At 44.8% G+C, this 24,717-nt stretch overlaps 1 long non-coding RNA gene across 2 annotated transcripts in view; it reads left to right on the top strand.

Annotated features, from left to right (window-relative positions):
• Nucleotides 1-17,826, top strand: part of LOC149525147 (uncharacterized) — a 28,206-nt gene extending 10,380 nt beyond the window's left edge. Inside the window, exons 1-3 of one of the 2 annotated variants that reach the window (XR_016349233.1) lie at nt 15,466-15,667; nt 15,894-16,070; nt 17,235-17,826. This is a non-coding gene — a long non-coding RNA (uncharacterized LOC149525147). Of the gene's footprint in view, nt 1-15,465; nt 15,668-15,893; nt 16,071-17,234 lie in introns of those variants that run through there. The other variant, XR_016349232.1, reaches the window with a different exon arrangement.
• The last annotated feature ends 6,891 nt before the right edge of the window (nt 17,827-24,717 follow it).

The raw sequence follows: 24,717 nt of genomic DNA, 5'->3' as shown, positions 1-24,717 counted from the left end.
TCTAACAAAAATTCTAGTAAGTATGCAAACTACAGTTTTTCAGAGTCTTATTCTTGAGCAGATTAATAAGGAAATGACACAAGGAGCATCCTTGAAATTTGGCAGGGGATCACTTTGGTGTTTCAAGTCCCTGCTCAAAAATGGAGACACTAAAACCTTTCAATTTATAAGTAGTGAGAATTTATTTTAACATGAGCAAAGCATATTTTCTCCTTATCTTTGTTCTAGGAAAAAGGTAACTGACTTTGCTGAAATTCAAAGGAAAAAAGCCCAAAGCCAGCATTTGGCATGGAAAATCTCAGCCTGAATGATTAAAGGTTGGAAAAATTACAGGCAACTAGAAACAGGATATTCTAATCACAAGGGTTAGTTAACTAACGGCACTGCAACCAGCACTACTCATAACAGAGATTTCTTGTGAAGGGTGCTTTTTAAATGAAGGTACAGTTTCACTCTGGCTAAGAAAGATTATGATGAAGTAAACTGTTTGTGTTTTAAGGGGACCTCCACATACAAAAATAATAATTTTGCCCCATTGTTTCTTTATAATGCATATAGAGGGCATAAAAGGTTCAGATTTAATTTTTTCCCCACTTATTTTAAGTCTTGAAATATTTTGAAATATTGGGACTGTTGAGTTTAGTCTTCCCCCATGAGTCCTTTAACAACAGCAGTGAGGTCATGAGTGTATTGGGATCTTTTCTCAGATCTTAACTAAGGCTGTGTCTGCACTACAGGGAAAAGTCGGAAAAAGATTTGCAAACTGTGATTTGTGTATCTTTTTCTGCTTTTCTTCTGAAAGAGGCTTTTCTGACATTTGGCCCGACTACATGGGGCCAAATATCGGAATAAAACCCTCTTTCAGAACATCCTTACTTCCTCATAGAATGAGGTTTACAGGGATGCCAAAAAAATGTGCCTGCTTTTTCGAAAATTTTTCGGAAAGCAGACACGTTCCTTGGACATGGCAGAGCTTTTCCAGGATACCTCCGGCGTCCCAGAAATCTTTAAGGAACACATCTTTTTTTCCTACTATTTACTGAACATCTGAATTAAATTGATAGCTCACCGCAATGCAAAACAGCTTTAAACAGATGGAATAAGTCCCTTTTCCTTTGAATAATCAGGTATCACTTCTTAATATCTGTTGTCATGATTTTACTTATTCTCCAGATGCATAGAATTGTCTAACCAAAACAGCATGTAAATGTAGCTAATGTAAAATTCAGGCAGAAAAATATAGATGTTTTAAAATCAACTATTTGGGTCTTCATACATCATAAAAAACAAAACAAAAAAGTGGGGGAGACACAAATATTAGGGAGAAATGGGAAAAGAGAAAATGTGTAGTGAAAGGGTAGATGGGATGAACATAAAAATGGCCATACTGTGTCCAATGGTCCATCTAGCCCAGAATCCTGTTTTACAATAGCAGCCAAAGCCAGGTGCTTCAGAGAAAATGAACAGAACAGGCAATCATCAAGTGGTCCATTTTAGCTTGTGCAGGTCAGAGGCTAAGGACAGTCACAGCTTCAGGTTGCATCCAATGTTCCCTCTAATCTTTTCCATCCATGTGTGGAATCAGTTTTATGTGCACTGAGGTTTGTAAGAATATGCACCACCAGTAGAAACAAAAAACCTACCTGTGGGTGCTCTGCTAATCAGTTGAGGGTATTTGAACCTCTCCTGAGCAGTGGCACAAGCACACAGTTTACAAGTGTGACGGCGCATTGGGGTCCCCCGCCTCCTGCACCCCCAAAATGGCACGAACAGCCGGTAGAACAGAGGGAGTTTATTGCCTCTTCAGAATACAGCACAGCACAGATGTCACCAGGTTACAGGGCAGGCCTCGGATGCCTCAGCTCCCCTTGATATGGGGGGAGGGGGTGTCTCGGCTTCTAAACCCCCCAGCCTGTTGCTGAGGCTGCTTCCTCCATGCTCCCAGACCGAAACTAACTAACTCTCCTCCAGACCTGCCCCCCAGCCAGGGCGGCATTCCACCTTCCTTTGTTTCTCCCCATGGGGGGTAGCTGGTCAGACAGGTTTGGAGCCCCCTTTGCATAATGACTCGTGTTACAGACAGCAGAGGTTGCCACAGCCCTAGCAAGGTACCCTCACTATGTCACAGTTCTCCCCCCTCCGAGAGCGAACTGAGCAGGGTCACTCCGCTCATGACCTAGGAAAGTTCGGGTCCTCTGCGTGGGAACCCGCCCTGGGGACATGAGTGCTCCCCTTGATTCAGGCCAGCCACAGCGAGGCCCCACATGAGCTGGCTTCCCTCTGTCTACTCGCCGCTCCGCTCCAGGGCGACTGGCACAGGCCTGTCCTCTGTGGTTGCACCCACCCTTCCACTGGCCTTGATCTCTGGCCAGCGTCTCTCGGGCCGGGGCCATGAGCCCAGCGAGCCTTCTCTGGACAGCCAGGGCGGCTTCCACCCCCGACGCTCCATCCAGGGAGGCCTTTCCCTCCCATAACTCTCTCAGCAAGCCCAGAGGCTCCTCCATACAGGGTAGGGGCCCCCAAGCCGCTTTCCTCCTGTCTTGGGCCTTCCTGCCCCTCTGGCAGGAGTCACAAGACCGGCAGTATCGCTGCACCGCTGCAAATATCCCCGGCCAGTAGAAGTGTTGGAGCAGCCTCAGCCGGGTGCTCCGGATCCCCCGATGGCCCACAACAGGGACGTCATGGGCCAAATACAGCAGCTTGAGGCGATGCTTTTGGGGGACTACCAGCTGCCGCTGGACCCCCCATGCCCTCACCTTCCTGGGGGGAAGCCATTCACGGAACAGGGACCCCCGCTCCCACAGGAATCTCTCCTGGCCACCTCCTCCCAGGGGCTGAGCTGCACGGAGGCCAGCCTGGTCCCTCAGCCTCTGCAAGGAGGGGTCTGCCTGCACCTCAGCCTGGAATTCAGCTGCTGAGGCAGGGATCGGGACCTGTTCCCCACCTTTGCCTAGGTCCGGGGTCCCAGCCTGGCTGGACCCCGTGTCCACCGTGATGGTACCTTGAGGATCCTGTCGGGAGGCCTACCCTGGATCCAGGTTGCCAGCCCCTCGCTGGCTCTGGCTCCGGGTGGTGACTAGAGCCCGCTGGGATTCATGGGGCCACTCCTCTAGGTCATTCCCCATCAGCACTTCGGTGGGTAAGTGCGGGTGCACCCCCACTTCCTTGGCCCCCTATTTCAGATGCACCCTGGCTACAGGCACCTTAAACGGGGACCCATCTATGCCCTTCAGGGTCAGCTGGGTGTGGGGTAGTATCCGCTCTGGTGTCACTATATCAGATTGGGCCAGCGTCACCTCCGCCCCTGTGTCCCAGAAGCCCGTCACCTTCCTACCATCCACTTCCAGGGGTATGAGACACTCGCTCTGCAGGGGCCGCCCTGCCCCCACCCGGTACACAGAGAAATCCGCCTCCCGAGGGTTAGGCCTCCCAGAGGAGGTGCACTGAGCCTCCTTCCCCTCTCTCTGAGCTGAGGTTTGCCTGCCTGCCCCTGCCTCTGGGGCAGCCTGCCCTTCCTCCCGCCCCAGCCAGGTTAATCCTGGATAGTCCCAGGTTATGGGACCTGGTGCACTGAGCCCTCTTGTGGCCTTTTTGCCCACAGCGATGGCAAGTTAGGCTTTGGGCTGTCTCTGTCCAGGCCCTGGCTGGTTCTCTGGGGCACAGACGACCTGTTCCTTGGGCTCGCCTCATAGTTGACTCTCTCCGTCGCTCAGGTGAGGTCCGGTCCATTCACACCCGGACCAGCTCTCCGTGAACTCATCTGCCAGCCTCCCGGCCTCCTGGGGGGTCTCTGGTCTTCGGTCCTTGAGCCACAGTCTCAGTCTGGGTGTGCACACTTCATAGAACTGCTCCGTCATGAACAGCCTGAGCAGCTCCTCTGCGGTCTGGGCTCCGACTCCAGACACCCACTTGCGGCAGTATTGCGCCAGGCGGGAGGCCAGGTCCACATAGGTCTCCCGTGGCTCCTTCTGCACCCTCCAGAACCTCTTCTTTACATCTCGGGGGTCAGCCCGAACTTGTGCAGCAGGGCCTCCTTGACTCAGTTGTAATCCCCTGGCTGTAGGTCCTCCAGCTGACTAAGCACTCCGGTTGCCTCCTGGTTCAGCGCGGGGATGAGCTCCTGCAGCCAGTCAGCTGGGAGGACCCGTTGCAGTCCACAGGCCCTCTCAAAGGAGCTGAGGAACCAGTCTATGTCGCCCATGTCCTTCAATTGGGCCACCACAAGCCTCTCCAAGTGTCTGGCAGTCCCGGGACCCTGGGGCCCATGCACTCTTGGCACAGCCGGTGCCCCGCCGGTTCTCCGCTCTGCCATGGCCAACTCATGCTGTCGCTGCTTCTCTCGGTCCTCTACTTCCAATTCCTTCATCCGCAGCTGGATCTCCAGCCGCCGCAGCTCTGCTGGGCTGGCTCCTGCCCTAGACGGCCTACGGCTTGCAGGCCTCCCAAGGGAAGCTGTCCCATCTCTCCAGCAGGCTCCAGTGCTCTGCCTCCTCTCAGAGCCTGACACGCTCCCAGGGGAGGTCTGGCTGCTTCCCCTGGGGACAGATTCCTGGCCCTGTGGCTAGTCATTCTCTTCCAGCTGGGCCTTGGTTGCTTTCCGCACAGGCAAGCCCCTCTCTCTGCACAGCTTCACCAGCTCTGCCTTCAAGAGTCGGGTGTAGGCCATCGGCCCGCTGGGCCCCTCAGTGCAGACTCACCAGTCTAGTGCTGCAGCGCCCCACAATTCCCAGGAACCGCTTTGCTCTGTCTCCAGCACGCCTGGCTCCAGGGCTCTTGCTTCTACTGCGCCTTGTCGCTCGCCGCTGGAAGCTCCCTCCATGGGGTGCAGTGCATCCCACCCCTGACACCAGTGTGATGGCGTGTTGGGGTCCCCCGCCTCCTGCGCCCCCGAAATGGCACAAACAGACTCCACCAGCCGGTAGAACAGAGGGAGTTTATTGCCTCTCCAGAATACAGCACAGCACAGATGTCACTAGGTTACAGGGCAGGCCTAGGATGCCTCAGCTCCCCTTGATATGGGGGGGTCTCAGCTTCTAAACCCCCCAGCCTGTTGCTGAGGCTGCTTCCTCCATGCTCCCAGACCGAAACTAACTAACTCTCCTCCAGCCCTGCCTCCTAGCCAAGGCGGCATTCCACCTTCCTTTGTTTCTCCCCATGGGGGGTAGCTGGTCAGACAGGTTTGGAGCCCCCTTTGCATAATGACTCGTGTTACAGACAGCAGAGGTTGCCACAGCCCTAGCAAGGTACCCTCACTACATCACAACAAGGAACACTGGTTGCATCACTGACCATCTAGGCTAATAGCCATTGATGGACCTATCCTTTATGAACTTACCTAGTTCTTTGTTGAATCCTGTTATAGTCTGGTCTTAATGACATCACCTGGCAGTAAGTTCCACAGGCTACCTGTGCATTATGTGAAGAAATACTTTTGTTTGTTTTAAATCTGCTTCCTATTAATTTCATTGGGTGAGCCCTAGTTTTTGTGCTATGTAATGAGTAATGGAGGCTTGAGATTGTATTAGATGAGGAAGATATAAACAGGTGTGGGAGAGTATGCCAAATATAAGGGATACAGACATGAGCATGTAGAAGCCTGTATGTGTGTGAGAAGAGGCAGTAAAGATGGTACACTGCAGCCAATAGCCAAGTGTGTATGGCCTTTTATTTTCTTCATGTCAGCCATACAAACCATGTCTCCTTTCTTCCTGTCTAAGACTGTGTCTACAGGCATCTTTCACAAGAAGCTTTTTGTGGAAGAGATCTTCCGCAAAAACTTCTTGCGCAAGAGGGCATCCACACTGCAAAAGTGCATCGAAAAAGCGATGCTCTTTTGCACAAGAGAGCGTCCAGACTCCATGGATGTTCTTTCAAAATGAAACTCTGATTGCTATTTACAGAATGGCCACCAGGGCACTTGTGCTTTTTTCAATTGCCTCTTTTTGTGCAAAAAAAACCTCTTGTTCCCCGTCCACACACTCCTTTTTGCACAAGAATTCTTGTGCAAAAAGGAGTTATTCCTCATAGAAGGAGGAATACCTACACCGGAAAAACCCCTCTGATCTTTCGTTTTACTTACGCAAAAACGCGCTTGAGGTGTGGATGCACCGCAAGTTTTTGCGCAAAAACTCTGTAGTGTAGACCTAGCCTTAGGGTAGGTCTACACTGCAGAGTTTTTCCAGAAAAACTGCCATTTTTCCAGGAAAACTACACTTACGTCCACACTGCAATTAAGTTCTTTCGACAGAAAGTTGAAAGAACACAGAGGTTTTTCCGACAACGGTAAGCCTCTTTCTATGAGGAAGAAGCCTTTTTCCAAAGAGCTCTTTTGGAAAAAGGCATGTGTGGATGGGGAAGAGGGTTTTTTTTTTCCCCAAAAGAAGAGGCCTCCAGGAAAAAGCACAGATTGGCATGATTTTCCGGAAATGCTTTTAACGGAAATGTTTTCCGTTAAAAGCATTTTCGGAACAGAGCGTCTAGCTTGGCATGGACGCTTTTCCGCAAAAGCACTTTTTGTGGAAAAGCGTCCGTGCCAATCTAGACGTGCTTTTCTGCAAAAAAACCCCGATCGCCATTTTTGCGATCGGGGCTTTTTTGCGGAAAACAAATCTGAGCTGTCTACACTGGCCCTTTTGCGCAAAAGCTTTGTGCAAAAGGGACTTTTTCCTGAACAGGAGCAGAATAGTATTTCTGCAAGAAGCACTGATTTCTTACAGTAGGAAGTCAGTGCTTTTGCGGAAATTCAAGCGGCCAGTGTAGACAGCTGGCAAGTTTTTCTGGAAAAGCGGCTGATTTTCCAGAAAAACTGGCCAGTCTAGACACAGCCACATAGTTTTGTGAAAGGATTTAAAATATAGTATCCTCACATACACCCAGTTCTTAGTGGCTTTGCCAGTCTTCACTTAGTCTTCTTTTACTGCTGCACAAATAAAGAAAATAGCACTTCAAAGTGCCATTGAATTTTTTTTCTACCTCATGAGTTTAATAAGTTTCTGACAAAGCCTTGGGCAAGAACCATTTGCCTCTTCAAAATGACAGTTGAAAGGAGGTACCTAGCACTGCTGCTCGCTCTGCAATTCAATTCTATGTTTGTTAGTCTTGGGATAACAAGCTTCTGACTCCTAGCAGTGCAGGGTCCACTTACAGTAGCAGTCTTGCAGAATCTGATTACTGAAAGCTGATAACCGGGAAATCAGAGCTGTAAGCTTTAAAGGTATTTGTCTTATTATCCCACTGACACTGAACAGACCTCTCTCTTCAGAGAGCTCTATGCTGGGGTCAGCTCTTATGGGGGAGCTCTCTTGCTTGTGCTAAGGGCATTTGAGATGGCATTTATGAAAGCTCTTACTCTGCACATAAATTAGATGGCAGAAATGAAGTGCTAGTGAAATGTAACACAGGAGAAGGGAGGATGATTGGTGTTTACCATATATGCAATGTTTCGGACTCTCCAGCCATCTGAACTTCGCCGTGATGTGTTTCAGCGAGGGAAACAAATGATTTTTTATTTATTTTTATATGAAATTCATACAAAGCACATTTTAAGCATACACAGCGATTTCCACATAGCATTGTATTCAATTAAAAGTTAAAGCAGAGATATTTTTTCTCTTTCTCCTTCACACCTTTCCCTCCCTCCCCCCGCAAAATATGTTACACATAATTGCTTTATTTTATAAAAGCAGTCTGCATCCCAGTTTAAAATATATCTGTGTTAGATCACACAGGTCTATATTCTTTTCTTTCAGGCATGGGTTAGGTTTATCACATGACAAAGACTTCTCTTCTAGCCACACAAAGCAATCACAATACAAAAAAAAAAAAACCTGTGGGCATAATTTTGGACCCAGTTATCTATGTATGTATGTAAATACTAATGTTTAAACATGTAAATATCTAATTACACCTCCTAGTTAGGGAGGTAGACAATGTAGAATGTATTTTGCCCACCATTAATTTTAAGCTTAAAATTAATGGTGGGCAAAATTATTTGCAGATGCAAATCTGGGGTCATAAAAATTGAGCTTTTTTTTTTTTTTTTTTAGAAAAAAACCAAAACCCCAAGAATTTTAGGTGCAAAAGCACATTTCTGCACAGGGTTGAATCTGTCTTCTATGCACCACTTTAATTACTGGGCTGTATGCTGACTGTGGAACCATTCTGCACCTGCTGCTTAGCACCTCAGAGGAGAGAATAGTTGGTAGATTTGAGTAATCTATCTTTCTGTGCATTGGGCTACAGGGATTGCGACAGACTGGGCCGGGTCTGGACACTGCTGAGAGCATCAGCTCAGGACGAATTGCTCAAAACCAGGGCTACTTACAGCCCTCAACTGGAGACCTTTCCCAAATAGGCCACAAACCAGTCACGCATTACTTCAGCTGCCAATCTGGCCAGCAGGAAAGCAAAACCCCTGAGACATCCCAGCTCTCCCTGTGCCACAATCAGCCCCGAGCCTTACACACAAGTGAGAGATTATAAAACCTGATCTCACCTACTCCAAACAGATCCTCCAGGACCCAAAGAGCCAGCCACAGTCCCCAGTCAATTTACGCTTTATATCTTACCCACAAGAGCATGCTGAGCCAATCCTTTAGAATCTAAAATCTAACGGTTTATTAATAGAAGAAAGAAAAGGTTGAGAGTAAGATTGTTAAGGAGAATACATTACATACATCAATTGCCAAGTTCTTGATGCTTGCTTTTAGCAGAGATGTTACAAACGTCTAGGTTAGAAGTATCTGGTGTACATCCTGTATCAGGATGGGTCAGCAAATCCTTCGCAGTTCTCTGTCCCTAGCAAAGCTGCATCTGGAAGCAGGAGCAAGATTGAAGACAAGATGGAGACAGCCTCATGGCACTTTTATATGCCTGGTGTCTCCCACACTGGAGCTGGTCACATGATCAAGTGACTTATCTTTGTTTCACATGCAAGTAGCCATTATGCACTGGCCAGTCTGCAGGTTTCCAGACGCATTCCTCAGGTGTGTATTGGCCACTTTGAGAGCCATTGTCCATGAAGCAAAGCTAGTTAGCATAGCCATTTACTGAACACTCCTTCCTCACCATAGGCAGTCCAGGCCCATTGCTCTCTTCCAGACAGAGAACATTAACAATACAAGAACAGAGCCCATATTCATAACTTCATATACAAAAATCATACAAGTACATGAGTATCATATATAGAATCATGATAGAAATGTAGCCGTGTTAGTCTGGGGTAGTTGAAGCAAAATGCAGGACAATGTAGCACTTTAAAGACTAACAAGATGGTTTATTAGATGATGAGCTTTCGTGGGCCAGACCCACTTCCTCAGATCAAATAGTGGAAGAAAGTAGTCACAACCATATATACCAAAGGATACAATTAAAAAAATGAACAAATATGAAAAGGACAAATCACATTGCAGAACAGAAGGGGGATGCGGGGGGGGGGGGGGGGGGGGAGGAAGGAAGGTAAGTGTCTGTGAATTGATGATATTAAAGGTAGGGAGAGTGGGATGTTTGTGAGTTAATGGTATTACAGGTGATAATTGGGGAAACTGTCTTGGTAATGGGTGAGATAGTTCAAATTCTTGTTAAGTCCTTGTTGGCAAGTGTCGAATTTTAACATGAATGACAGTTCAGAGGATTCCCTTTCAAGTGCAGATGTAAAAGGTCTTTGTAGCAGAATGCAGGTGGCTAAGTCATTTAGAGAGTGTCCTTTCTGGTTAAAGTGGCAAGAAACTGTTTTCTCTTTGTGATCTTGTCTGATATCTGTTTTGTGGGCATTAATCCTTTGGCGAAGTGTCTGAGATGTTTGTCCAATGTACATAGCAGACGGACACTTTCGGCACATGATAGCATAGATTATATTTCTGGATGCGCAGGAATATGTGTTCTTGATCTTATAACTCACTTGGTTAGGTCCAATAATGGTATCAGCAGAATGAATATGTGGACAAAGCTGGCAACGGGGTTTGTTGCAAGGGAAGGTACCAGGGTTGGTATTATTGTGGTATGTCCTGTGGTGGTTGGTAAGAATCATCTTGAGGTTAGGTGGTTGTCTATAGGAGACTATGGGTCTGTCTCCCAGAGCCTCTTTGAGTATGGTATCCTGTTCCAATATAGGCTGTAGTTTATTGATAATGTGTTGGACAGGTTTAAGTTGGGGGTTGTAGGTGATGACAAGTGGTGTTCTATTGTTGGTTTTCTTGGGTCTGTCTTGAAGTAGATGGTTTCTAGGTATTCGTCTGGCTCTTTCAATTTGCTTTTTTATTTCTCTGGGTGGGTAGTTGAGATTTATAAATGCTTGGTAGAGATCCTGAAGCTTCTGGTCTCTGTCAGTGGGATTAGAGCAGATGCGATTGTATCGAAGGGCTTGGCTATAGACGATGGATCGTGTGGTGTGTTCTGGATGGGAGCTGGATGCATGTAGGTAACTGTATGAGTCGGTGGGTTTTCTGTAGAGAGTGGTGTCTAATTTTCCATTGTTGATTTGTACGGTGGTGTCCAGGAAGTGGATCTCTCGTGTAGAATGGTCCAGGCTGAGGTTGATGGTGGGGTGTAGGTTGTGGGAGACAGACCCATAGTCTCCTATAGACAACCACCTAACCTCAAGATGATTCTTACCAACCACCACAGGACATACCACACTAATACCAACCCTGGTACCTTCCCTTGCAACAAACCCCGTTGCCAGCTTTGTCCACATATTCATTCTGCTGATACCATTATTGGACCTAACCAAGTGAGTTATAAGATCAAGAACACATATTCCTGCGCATCCAGAAATATAATCTATGCTATCATGTGCCGAAAGTGTCCGTCTGCTATGTACATTGGACAAACATCTCAGACACTTCGCCAAAGGATTAATGCCCACAAAACAGATATCAGACAAGATCACAAAGAGAAAACAGTTTCTTGCCACTTTAACCAGAAAGGACACTCTCTAAATGACTTAGCCACCTGCATTCTGCTACAAAGACCTTTTACATCTGCACTTGAAAGGGAATCCTCTGAACTGTCATTCATGTTAAAATTCGACACTTGCCAACAAGGACTTAACAAGAATTTGAACTATCTCACCCATTACCAAGACAGTTTCCCCAATTATCACCTGTAATACCATTAACTCACAAACATCCCACTCTCCCTACCTTTAATATCATCAATTCACAGACACTTACCTTCCTTCCTCCCCCTCCTCCCCCCCGCATCCCCCTTCTGTTCTGCAATGTGATTTGTCCTTTTCATATTTGTTCATTTTTTTAATTGTATCCTTTGGTATATATGGTTGTGACTACTTTCTTCCACTATTTGATCTGAGGAAGTGGGTCTGGCCCACGAAAGCTCATCATCTAATAAACCATCTTGTTAGTCTTTAAAGTGCTACATTGTCCTGCATTTTGCTTCATATATAGAATCAGTAGAGCATATGCTTTCACACCTCACATTGCCCACTTTGTACATAATTTGGGGGCAAACACCCCTCCATGAGTGTACCAGTGAGCTGTCTGCTCACTTTAAAACCCAATAACGTGACAGGGGTTCTCAACAGTGAACCTGGGTACAGAGGGCACTGACTGCTGTGAAGCCTGTGAGAATGGCTACAATGTCAGGGAACAGACACAGGACTCTGGAACAAATATAGGGGGACTCCGTGCACTTTGTATAGCAAGAAAAACTTGGTATGAAACCCTGTGTGCCAATCACACAGAAATTGAATATAGATTGGGCCAAAGTTGATGCAGCAGGAACTGAGGATCCTTTTATATATATATATATATGAGTAACTTTGTCCACCGCTGAGATGCAGCCTTTGTCCACCACTGAGATGCAGCCACCTCTGGGTTGGAACATGGCAATTTTTTAACTATGCATAGTAACATTACAAAACAGCTTAGAAGAGGAAAAGTACTTTAGCCAATTGAAAGGGCAACATTAATTTAGGTACTGCAAATCTAATTTGTACTGCAAATCTAATTATGGCAGCTTTTTAAATATTTTGATTTTGGGATTTTATTGACTTGAAACAACTTTGTTTCAATACATTTCTCAGTTCCTGTCAGGAATTCATGTTTCAACTGTAAGCAGAAAATAGCAACAAATGAAGTAGCTCCCTTGTGTTTCAGATATTTTATTGTGAAAGGGTTCAAAAGAAGACTCAACAAACCACTAACATGAATTGTTATGGAGCAGGTCACTTGTCTCCTTTATCAGTTGCTCTGTTGATGATCATTATTTATGTCTGCACAGTTTGTTTTTGTTAAGTCATTCCCATTCTCTCTGATTTTGTCCCTTTTGAGATTGTAAAAGACAGGAAGACACAAGAATGACAGCATTACACCAGCCTCTGGTGGACTAACAACATCAGACTATGTCAGAAAGAAACCTAATTATATTTTATGGGCACAGACTACAGCTTTTAATTGTTTCAATATCTAGACTACAGACTTTTTTGTGGAGAGGTGCTGAGCACCTGTGATTCCAATTTCCTTCATGAAATGTCAATAGTGCTTAGATCAGGGCTCCTCAACACGTGGCCCATAGGCCGCATGCGGCCCACGGCCTGTTTGTTTGCGGCCTGTGGTGCAGTTTGGGTTTACACAGGGCTCAACACGCAGCCCATGGGTGGGATCCTTTGAACATGGCCTCCACTGGGAACATGCTCCACAATGGTGAGGCGTCTCGCAGACAGGGTGAGCACTGAAAGACGCAAGTGGACGGGTTGGCTGGAACAGAGAGGTACACAGTGTCGGTGTTTCTAGCCCCCAGGGACGAGGTGCCAGCAGCACCAGGGCATTGTGGGAAGTGCTGGCTGCTTAGCCTTCTGGGTAGAGCCTGAGAGATGCTGATTGGCTTACACTGGCCACGTTTGGGTCTGGCATCATGGCTTAAGGCTTACTATTTGTATTCGTGCCCGTTAGTGTGAAAGAATCTATTTGCATATATTTGCATATATATTTGCATGAATATGTTACCACACTTAAGCTGCGGCCTTCGGCATGTGCTGAGAGTATCATTGTGGCCCCTGGGGCTTCCAAAGTTGAGTCGCCCTGCCTTAGATTGTTAAACTGAAAGAAGTGTCTCCAGGCTCCTTGTTGTTTTTGTAAATATGAAATGTACTTTTTCAATCATTTCTTTGTATGGAGGCACCACCCAAGATGTTACCTCTCTCCTTCACTTATTGATGTCATTGGGAGTTGAGAGCTTAACTCTTCCAGGACAAGCCCAAGAGCTTGAGCTACTTCCATTAAAATCAATCCTTCCACTGACTTTCGTTTCAATGACAGTTGGATTGGGCTGACAGCAATTAACAGTCTAGGGCCCTAGCCTTCAGGCAGGACTGGGGTTTGCAGCAAGCTGTGGCCTAAGCCTCCCTGCCCAGGCAGCCAACAGGTATGCCACGTCAATAAGCTCCAGTCCTTTCGGTGGGCAGAGCAGGAAGTAGGCTTAAGCCTGGGCTTGGGGGCACGGAGGAGCAGAGGGCAGCCAGCAAACAGACACAATCAATATGCTCTAGCACAGGTTCAGCTCCCCATTGCCACCACGGGGCTGAGGCAACTGTCTCCTCCACTGACTTCACCCAGTTGAGCTGCAAAGCCTTCCTTTTATACTTCCTACCTCACCCTGGTACTTCTGGTGAGGAGGGTGGGACAGGTTTGGCTCTGCCTGCCCAGTGGAGTGGAGTGCCCCTTCGCTCTCCAGTCTGGAGGGAGGCCACAGCCTCACTACAAGAGGCATTTTGAGAACTAGCCATAGCATCATAATTGTAGGGATGGTGAGAGAGTAGCCAGGTGGGCAGGGCACTTGACAAGTATTGTTTGTGAACTGTACATGCCATACTCTCAGGCCAGGTCTACACTACTGCTTAAGTTGACGTAAGTTACGTTGCTCCGGGATATGAAAAAATTCACCCCCATGAGTGACGCAACTTACTTTCACTTCACACGGTGTCTACACCTCACTACACTCTCCTGCCCACTTAGCTTCTGCCTCTTATTGAAGTGGCTTAATCACATCCATGGGAGGGCGCACTTCCATTGACATTGCGCGTCTTTGCCAAATGTACTAGATTGGTGCCGCTTGCAGAAGTGCCGAACTAGTGGGCTAGGGAAGGCAAACCCCAAGGGACATGAGAGGATGCAAGAGACTGCAGATGTTGTTAAAAGAGTCACATCTTGGTCTGAGATATTGCATGACAGCATTGTTTATTAAAATCAAGACCATCAAGAGTTCAGATTTCTTTACTGTAGACCTGCATGATATTTAGAACACTAATGCTTGCCTACACAGCTGTGCTGCAGCTTACCCTCTTTCAAGTTTGTGTAAACACTCTCTTTTTGTTTTGTGCCAAAGAAACATCTTTACCTTTGCAAACCAAACACCTATTCTGGGGCTGATTGCCACCTTACTTTGATATGCGCCCTTGTAGGCCAGCAGAAGTGCATTTACAGCTACACTCTGACATTGGCTGTAGCAGAAATGTAGGTCAGCTGATTTGAATCTGTTCTAACTGCAGGAAAAGGGAGAAGATTTGCCTGCCTCTGGAGGAGCTAGTTCCCTCATCTATTTCCCTCAGGCAGCCTCTTTGTTATGAGGGGAGACAGCTTGAGTCAACAAAGCCTTGGTTCCCTCAGGCAGCTCTTTTCAGATGGCACTGGCAGTGCAGATTGGCAAAGCCCCACTCGCTTTAGTTGGTCCAGTCTCAGATGGCAGAGGCAGCATGGCCTACTAAAGCACTATTCCCCTCAGGCAGTCCCTCTCCCAGTTTGCTGCAGTGTAATAACAGGTTGTCTTAAATATGTGAATTTTTTTCCTAGCAACAAAGCCATGTTTCAGTTCTCCTGATTTTGGTAGAAAAAATTATAAATTAAAAAGACAGACAAATTAATAATAGAATGCCAAATTAGTCCAACAAATCAAACATAAACAAATACAATCTATGAATAAAATAAAAGATCGCTAAAAATAGTGGTTATTTTCACCTTTTCATCTTTTGTTCTTGTCTGTCAGGGAGATAATCCTTGCTACAAGAAAGAATTAGATTTTCCTTTTGAGATGTTACTCTGTTAGGCGATTATTATAACTGATAAATAAAACTTTAGCAAAAATAGGAGCCTAACCATCAGGGTTACAGCATTACACCAGGGATAAATTTATCTCTTTAAATTATGTTGGCCATTCACCACACATAAGTGAGTAGTTATGTAAACAATGAAAAAAGTAAGTGAAGACTTAGTGTCATAAAGGTCCACACAATGTAATTGGGCATACATTAAGATGTCTGAGATCTCCTTAATTACAGGCAGAATTCTCATCTGCAAAATTTGCATTTACAAAATGATTGCAGGTGCAAATAGAGTATTCATGCTTTCAGGCCCTTATTTAGCAAGGTAATTAATCACATATCTAACTTCAACCTGTGAGCAGTTGCATCCCTATTTAGTAAAGCACTTGCTTAATTTAAGCAGGTGTGTAAATCCCATTGGTTTAAATTGGATTATTCACATAGTTAAAATTAAGCACATCCTTAAGTGCATTACTACCTCAGAACCTTCACTACTTGATTGACACCACTATGAGGCAGTGGGAAGTATTATGTATTCAGAGTTATGACTGCAAAAGTAGAAGCAAACTTTGCAGAGACAAGTGGCAGCCTCAAAAAAGATGCTACTCTTTGGTAAAGTACCACAAATAATGTAACTTTGATGATACAACCTCACTGCTCTCTAACAAAAATATGAAACAGCCATGTTCCCACATATCATACTCTTTTAACACTGTTGATGAGCCACTATACCCTTCACTATAAGTAAAGAATTTATTAAAGAGTTAACTTACGTTTTATGAAGAAAATAAAAGAAGGATTTGATCATAATCAATATATTACTTGTAATGTGTGACAGATGGATAGTTCCAGAAGTAACTAAAGAACGGCAGTAACAAGACAAAGAAAAACTGTTTTAAAAAAAACAAGTCCAAACCTGCTTGTGTTCTGCAGGAAGGAGTAGGGAGAGAAGATAAGAAATGAAAGGCTTTGAGAAGAAAGGAGATTGTAAGGGGTCCTGACCCTACAGGGTTTGGTAAGTATGATTGCTGATAGCAAGGGGTTGAAAAACTTTGCTTGAAACTGATATAGTTTGTTAGTCTCTAAGGGTGCGTCTACACTACACCATAGCTCGAAATAAGATACGCAGTTTGTGTGTCTCAAATTGTGTGTCTCATTTAGATCTTATTTCAAAATATTTTGTTTTGTAATTTGGTGCAATCTACACAGCGCCAAATTTTGAAATAATCTGTAATTCCGAAATGTCCCTTACTCCTCATGGAATGGGATTTACAGTGATGTCAGAATAGCGAGCCCAAAATAGCAGGCTTGCTGTGAAGATGCAGGATAGCTATTTTGGGATACTCTGGTATCCCAAAATAGCACTGCAGTGATAGCCTAAGATGCCACAGGACTACGCATTGTTTTTAAAGTTGCAGACTAACATGGCTACCCCCTGAAACTTTGTTAAGTTGGTTAATACTAAATATCCTTTTTTTGTAACCATTTCTGACTTTTATGCCTCATGACCTGTTCTCAAAATTGAAACCTCTCTATAGTCAATAAATTTGTTTTATCTACTGTAGTGTGCATAAACTGAAGTGTCTGGGTAACATGTGCGTATTAGTCTCGTTAACAGAACAATGGACTTAATATAATCTGTACTGTCCAGGAGAGGACTGGGCAGTATAGGACATACATTTCGGGGGGGGGGGGGGATATTTGGGACTGAGGTGTGTTGGGGTCATCCAGGTGAGAGCCAGAATATAATCCACCAAGTATGGTTGGCAGGCTAGAGTCTGTAACAAGAGTTCAGCTCTTAAGAGAGAAGGAAAATGCAGCTGACATGTGCACAGGAATCTCCATGTTTTTCATAAAATACTATGCCAACAGAAGAAAGCACTTCCCAAAGAAACAGACAGAACATACATTCTTCTGGGATTTCTTTGTGACAGAACTTCCAGACATGTCAGGAGAAGGTATTCAGAGTTTATAACCAGAATCCATTATGCAAGAACAATTCCTTTTCCTACAGGGCTTGTAGCTCACAAATGGACAGACTGCTGCTGTAATGCTGAGCTAGGCAGAGAAAGTTATAAGTAGCCCTGGTCATCTGTTCCATGTGATTCGTCTTTACAGAATAATTCCAGGTAATGTAGCAGTACCATAGACTCTGATGCAAATTTTCATCTCTTTACAGGTTATTTGGGAGATGTAGCACCAACTGGATTTCAGCAACAGAAGCTTCCCATTTCTACCAACACTGGCCCCTCAAATACAGAGGATAAATTTGCAAAACATTTACATTAATATTGCATACCATGTATTAGCTCTGCCATTACATCTCTGGCTCTTTCCTCCTCTGCTTCACTCCTTTCCTCCCTTTGCTGATATGGACCCTTTGGTATGACACTATTCGGGGAGAGAGAAGTTGAGATTACTTCTGACAATTGCTTCTGCAACCTTGGATGCCTTACAATGCTTTGCTGAAATAAAACACTGTCCATACACAGTTCCTTCTCTTCCTCCTTGAAAATACCACCTGCCACAATTTATCAAGTATTCAACATCCCCCACCAAGGTCTTTTTTTCCAACAAAACAGATTTTCCTCCCACATATCAATTCTTTGCCACTTCATTAAAATCAATATGCTGTCTTTCAGTGGGATGAATAAACTCCACACCAGAACCAAACCAGTTTAGGAGCAGCTCTGAGCCCAGACAGCTTCACCCATATCCAGCTGCAGAGTATGCACAGGTGGGCTATGTCTACACTGGTGGCTTCTTGCACCAGAAATATGCAAATAAAGCTAAGCGTGGAATATCGCCGAGCCTCATTTGCATACCTAATGAGCCGCCATTTTTGCAGAAGAGGCTCTTGCACCAGAAGGAGTGTCTACGCTGCCCCTTCTTGTGCAAAAAAATCCCTCTTGCGCAATGCCGCTACGAAGATTATTTTCAGGAATAACGGCATTGCGCAAGAGGGTTTTTCTTGTGCAAGAAGGGGCAGTGTAGACGCTCCTTCTGGCACAAGAGCCTCTTCTGCAAAAATGGCAGCTCATTAGATATGCAAATGAGGCTCGGCGATATTCCACGCTTAGCCTCATTTGCATATTTCTGGCACAAGAAACCGCCAGTGTAGACATAGCCATGGCATTTAAAAGGGAGACAGACTGGGAAGGGAGCAAGACCTACTCTGAGAACTTCTGAAGAAGAATGTTATAGAAACCTTTCCCAGAGGAAAAAGCTTGCCTCCTGAGCCCAGAGAGGTTGAAGATTCAGTTATTCTCCTTTTTTATGTGTGATGTTGTGGTTTAGGCCCAGAGGACTTTGCTGGAGGCCCCACTGTCCTGCCACACCTTGTCCAAGGAGCAATAGAGAAGTCCTTTAGGCTCCCTAAAATGGCTACAGGAGAAGTAGCCAACTGTAGAGAAACAGCAGGGAGTTGCCAATCAGGGCCCAGCAGGGCCATATAAAATGAGCTGCAGTACTAGAGAGCATTCAGTTGCTGCCTGGAGCTGTCTGCCTTGTAACACTTGGAAGAGCAGAGCCCCTTTGTAGGTATGAGAAGCAAATTTGTTGTTTTTATTTTTTAATTGGCAGTGAGTTAGCCAGAAAAGCCAGACATGGCAGAGTACAGGCGAAAAGACAGCAGGAGACAGAACTGGAAAGTCAGAATCTCTGGCTAAAAGTTCAAGGCTGAAACTGGTTGGGCCTGTGGAACTACCATATTTCTCGAACAGTCAGCAGCATTTGTGCAAATCTGCCCCTCTGAATGCTTTGTTCTATGTGGTTTTTGAAGGTTGAGCTGAAAGAACTCCTCGGCTAGAGCTAGAAAATTCTCACAATGCCTATCAGCCTGCAATATCACCCAAGGGGTTCTCAAACTGGTACAAAATCTGAAGGCTGCAATGTATCAGAGAGGGGAGCCATACTGGAAAATTGTCGGGATCACCCACAGGGGATGGAGTGCTCAGTACAGCTGCTAAGAATTGCCGTAATGTAGGACAGGCTATGTCTAAACTACATCCCTCTTTCGAAAGAGGGTTGTAAATTAGACAGATTGAAATTGCAAATGAAGCCGGGATTTGAATTTCTGATGCTTCATTTGCATAATGGCGGCCACGCGTTCTTTCGAAAAAGGGCTTTTTGAAAGTAAAACTGCTGTCTAGACATAGTTCTTTCGGGGAAAAACCCATTTTCGAAAGAACCGTAATGCCTGAAAAAATGAGGTTTACAGGTTCTTTCGAAAAAGTTTTTTTTTTTCTAAAGAACCACGTCTAGACAGCAGTTTTACTTTTGAAAAGTCCTTTTTTGAAAGACCATGCGACCGCCATTATGCAAATGAAGCAGGAAATTCAAATCCTGCTTCATTTGCAGTTTCGATCTGCCTAAATTACATCCCTCTTTTGAAAGAGGGATGTATCTAGACATGCCCACAGTCTTCACAGATGGAGATACAACACTGTTGAAATGCCAGTATCCAACAGCATTGCTCTACAGACCCTTTGGCCACGTTAGACCACGATTATCTGGCATAGTTATATCAACAGGCTGTTGCTCCCTGGATATGGCTCTTTAAGCTTCTGCTTTCACTTTTCTCCCCAAGAGGTCTATTTTGATTATAGGACAAACCCTTCTGGGCATTGGGTTTTCAGATTAGACTAATCAGGAACATAAAGCATCCCCATACATTGTCAGACAGTGCCACATCAAAGAACTTCAGTCAGGGAGACAAATAATTAAATTACCTCTGCTTTGATCAAGGGCCTGCAGTTTGCTTCAAACACTTCCATGGGACATTTGTTTGCTTTCATCACCACTGTCTCTTTTGTGATCAAAGTAGTACCTTTTGGTATAAGAAATACTTTGCCTCTTAATCAAGGTAATTTAACTCATCCCTAACCCTAACTGTGTTACTGGCATAGATATAAATATATCTTTGCTGACAACTGTGCATGACAGCATCTGTATAATGGTATGTCACACAAATTTTACTGCTTGAATTAGGGATATAAAGTGTAACTAGTTACCCAGTAAGAACTGCCTTTCTGGCATGCTTACCAGAATAACCAGTTAACCAGCACCTAGCCCAGCTGGAACAACCTCCTCCCTCCCCCCGCCCACAGTGCAGTGTGGCAGACCCTGCCTGACCCAGCTGCGTTGACTGTGCTATGGGTGGCAGACAGCTCCAGTGGCCCCCTGCCCGCTCCACAGTGGACTGGTTAACTGGTTAAATAAATAGTTTAACCAGTTAATATTTTAAATAGGATTTTTCACCCCTAGTTTGAATGTAACCAGCAGCTTCTTTGTGGGTTTGCACATTCCAGATTCCATACATATGCATCTTTACTTTTTGAATACAGGTGTTGAAGAACAATTTTCAAGAATAGAGAGATTTGGAAAATATATTTACAGTATCCTTTCAAGTGAGGATCTTAAAGCATCAAACAAATATTGAGTAATTCTCATAGTGCCCCTGGGAGATAGTTTACTCTTATGAACTCTTAGTTCATTACTATGCTCTGTGTTACCCCTGCCCCTGAATGTGTTAACATTGTCAGCTCAAGACTTCCTATCCTCCAATGTACAAAAAAAAAAAAAAAGGAAATATAGTCTGAACGTCAAAGGGGACAAATGTTAGAAGTCTAAACAATAAGGTGGGCGAACTGGAGTTAAATGGGGATGTGGATCTAATAGGTATCACAGAAACTTGGTAGAATAAGGATAAACCACAGTGCCCCATAAAACTGCAGCCAGGAGCAAAAACACCGTTAGGGAGGATTTATGCCCTGTCAGAATCTGAGCTGCTTGTGCTGAATGATACCTCCAGGAGAACCAGCCAGACGGTTCATGCCCAAGTCAACTTTTCTGACTGGTGGGCCAGTCCTTTTTTGCCAGCTAAAAAGGAAACTGTATTCAACCTTGTCAACTACCAGCCTTGAAACCTGATAACAAGAGGGCTGAGCAGTATAGGGCGTACATTTCTGAGGGAAACTCTGGGACTGGGGATGTGTTGGGATCACTCTGCATTATATTTATAACTGAGCCACAATGTAACCTTAGTGCAAGAGGAAGAGTGGGGGTGAGAAGAGGGCGGTTTCCCAGGGGCCTGATTCAAAGGGGCCTGGGGCTCCCTGATGCCACCACTGCTACTGTGGCAGTGGCTGGAGCCTCAGGCCCTTTAAATCACCACCAGAGCGCCACTCTGCACACTCCGTGCAGCTGTGAGTGCTGAGGGAGTGCCCAGTGCCACGGTCTATGCCCTGGCAGCCAGCCCTGCCCCTTCTGCCTGGGGTCCCTTCCCACACCTTCCTCGGGAGGGCCGGCAGAAGCTGTCAGCTCCTCGACCCAAGTGTGGCTGGCAGGCTGCAGTTACTCTGAGGCCAGGGTGTGGTTTGCATGGTGGAAGGCTGTGAGTGGTCCCTGGTGGGAGCTATTTCAACAAAGCATTGTAAGACGTCCACGGTTGCAGAGGTGACAACAGTTGCTCGTTTGTCTGGATTGCACCCTGGCATGTCCCCGTTACAAACAATTTCTGATAAGGATGCGTAGACCAGAGACCAAGAGGGATCTGCATTAGAAACCTAGGATTAGAGGAGAGTGGCAATGATAGGGCAAGATGACCTTATTGAGAGATGAAGACCTTCCACGTTAGGTTGGATGTCCTATTTAATTTTATTTGTATGGAATTGTCAGCGGAGTCACACTTTTTTGGCCAAAAGACAGAAATGCCCTCTTGAATCTTAACTCCTCTTAACCCTACTATTCTCCATCTGCCTCTGTTGTCACATTCCCATCTCTAATACAAATCTGCTTTCCATTCCCAGCCATTTTTGTCATTGTTAAGTAATCACTATATGACTCCGCTTCTATTTGCTGTCTTCAGTTTAACACAGGCCAAATAAGGCGTCTGAATGCTACTACTTTCTTTTTTCTTAACCAACATAAATAAGAGATGATCATTTTTAAAAACAATTTAAAAGCTTTCTGTCAATCTCTACCTTTCTTAGTAGGAAACAGCTGCTGTGCTACTGAATGAGCCAGCTTTGTTGCAACATTCCATTGATTTTGTTATTCACTGTAGCTGCCATGGTGGGTTAGCAGGGAACAGGTTAAAACTGCATTTCCCAAGCAAAAAAGAATAATGAAACCAAGAAAAAGATCAAGATGCAGAGAAAGATGAAAGTGGAGGCAGAGGGGGAGGAAAATGAGGAAAAAATGAAAGTTTGACAGACTGAAAAGGTTATGCTGCAGGCAGAAATACCCAAAAGGGACCAAAGGGTCAAGTGAGAATTAAATCGCAAGGTCACTATCTTATTATGGGATCAAAGGAAGACACCTTGTGAAGTAAAGTGGAATAGATTAAATAGAAAAGGAACAGGAAGAACAGAGAGACTGACTGAGATTATGGTAAAAAAACATAAACCCAGGGAATTTAGCAGAAATGTAATCTCAACCTTCTAAATCTATTGAGATGTTAAGAAGAGAGAAACAAATATTTTGAGGATTCCAGCATTTGACCTGCCTTCAAAACTGTAATATTTTTTCAGATTTAAAAAAAAAAGGTGTTAGCTTCACAACAGTTACTGCTTATATCAAACCCAAAGAGCCAAATTGTGCAATCCTCAAGTGCAGTGGTGAGTACTTATGCATATAAGCACTGCTCTTGTCTTCACAGTGGGTCTACTTGCATGAACGAGTGTTCATCAATGTGAATAAGAGCTGACATACATATTTAACCAGCACTATCCTTAGGATTTATGGGGCCCTACGCAGTACTATTAAATTGGTGCCCCGCCAGCCTGGGGCAGGAGGAATGATGATTTTTTTAGAGATGTGAATTTATAATTTTCAGCAACACACTAATGAAATATTTGAAAGCAATTTTTTGAACTAAGGTTTTGTAGACTAACAGTAACACAGAACTGCTTGTTGTTTTTAAAATTACAGACTAACATGGCTACCCTTCTGAGACAGTAAATTCAGAAACTGACTGGACATTCCTGTAGTTGGCAAATGCCTGTTAAACGGCTTCATTACCATTTGAATGGCTCTTTCACAGGTTCAATGTTCTGTGAATAGGTCTGGCAGGTTTTTACACTTGTAAGTTAACTAGATCCTCTCCAGAAGAAGTAGACCCACAGAATAGGGCTAGGAAGAGGCAGATAGGTGGAAAATCTCTGCCATGTCCAGGGAACACATTTGCTCTTCCAACATTTTTGGAAGCTCTGTAAACCTCGTTTCACGAGGAAGAAGGGCTCTTCCAAAAGAGGAGGTTTTCCCGAAATTTGGCCCAGTGTGGATGGCCCAAATTTCGGAAAAGCCTCTTCCAAAAAAACAATCGGAAAAAGGTACTCAAACTGCGGAGCTCAATTTGCGTTCCTTTTTCTGAAAAAGAAGTGTAGTGTAGACATAGCCTCAGAGGTGTCCAAAATGTTCAGGTGCCCTATTCAACTGCATAATGAAGCTCACAGCCTCTGCAGGCCCAGGGGCAGGCTCCCTCCCCAGTCCTTAGTAGTGCTCAGAGTGCATGGTGCAGCACACCAGCAGCAATTTAAACGAGCCCAGGGCTCTAGTTGCTGCCGCTGCTAGTTTGGCAGCAGCGGCAGCTAGATCCCTGGGCCCCTTTGAATCACTGAGCCCTGGAGCAACTGCCCCCTTTTCTCCCTCTGTCAGTGGGCCTGAATTTGCATATTCCACATATGTGTAAGGAGGGCTCTATATTTTTTCCTTTAATCTTTCCTTATAAGTCAGTTCTCCATCTCCCTGATCATTTTTCTTCTTCTTCCTTGACTTCCCTCCAACTTTAACATCTTTCCGATAACATGGTGCTCAGCACTGAAACAATATTTTCGTGTCAGTGCTTTGTAGAGAAACATTGCTGTTACTCCTTACTTACTCACTCCATGAAGCAATGCCTCTGCCTTTGCAGCCCGAAACTTTATTATCCTTCCTTTTCTGTTCTCTCTCAGCTGATATTTCATTTCCTAAAAAAGAATGTGAATTGTCACAGATCATTAGCTGTTTTCAGGTTAAGGTAATGCAAATGCATGTATGTGATATATGGTATATATTCATAATATGTATGGCTGTACATACATACATTATTGCTCTACGTGTATACATAGAAATACACACATTACTGAAAATGTTCTATTCCACAAGAGTGCTTTATTATTCTAATTTTTTTTCTTCAAAAAGATATTTTCCATTCTATTAAACTACATATCCATAGAGATTTGGGGGGATTTCTGGGCACCAAACCAGTCAATCCAATTTGGACTGGGACAGTGGTTACTATGAATTAAGCTTCTTATCTGTCCCTTTCAGCTGTTTTAGTTCTCTGCTATTCACAGTGGTAAACATAAAATTAAGAGTGGTACAGATTTATTGGACCAGCAAGAAACCTAGGAGGGGGCAAGATTCACCAATGTCTTCACTTCATTGTGCACAGTGTAGATGCTTCCCACATCAAAGAAAGGGGTTTTTCTGTTGATATAGTTAACCCACCTCTCAGGCTGATGGTTGCTGGGTTGATGGAAGAATTCCTCTGTCAACCCAGCTGTATCAACAGTAGGTGTTAGGTCTTTCTTAACTGCAGCACTGTGGGATGTGTTTTTCTTCTAAGCATTGTGGCCTGATGGACCTAAATGTTAAGTGTTGACCAAAGCTTAGTTATT

This window comes from Pelodiscus sinensis, chromosome 3 (genome assembly GCF_052426305.1).
Source record: "Pelodiscus sinensis isolate ZL-2025 chromosome 3, ASM5242630v1, whole genome shotgun sequence".
Classification (NCBI taxonomy): Eukaryota; Metazoa; Chordata; order Testudines; family Trionychidae; genus Pelodiscus; species Pelodiscus sinensis.
Note: the sequence above shows the minus strand (reverse complement) of the source record. Positions and strands in the feature narration are given on the sequence as shown.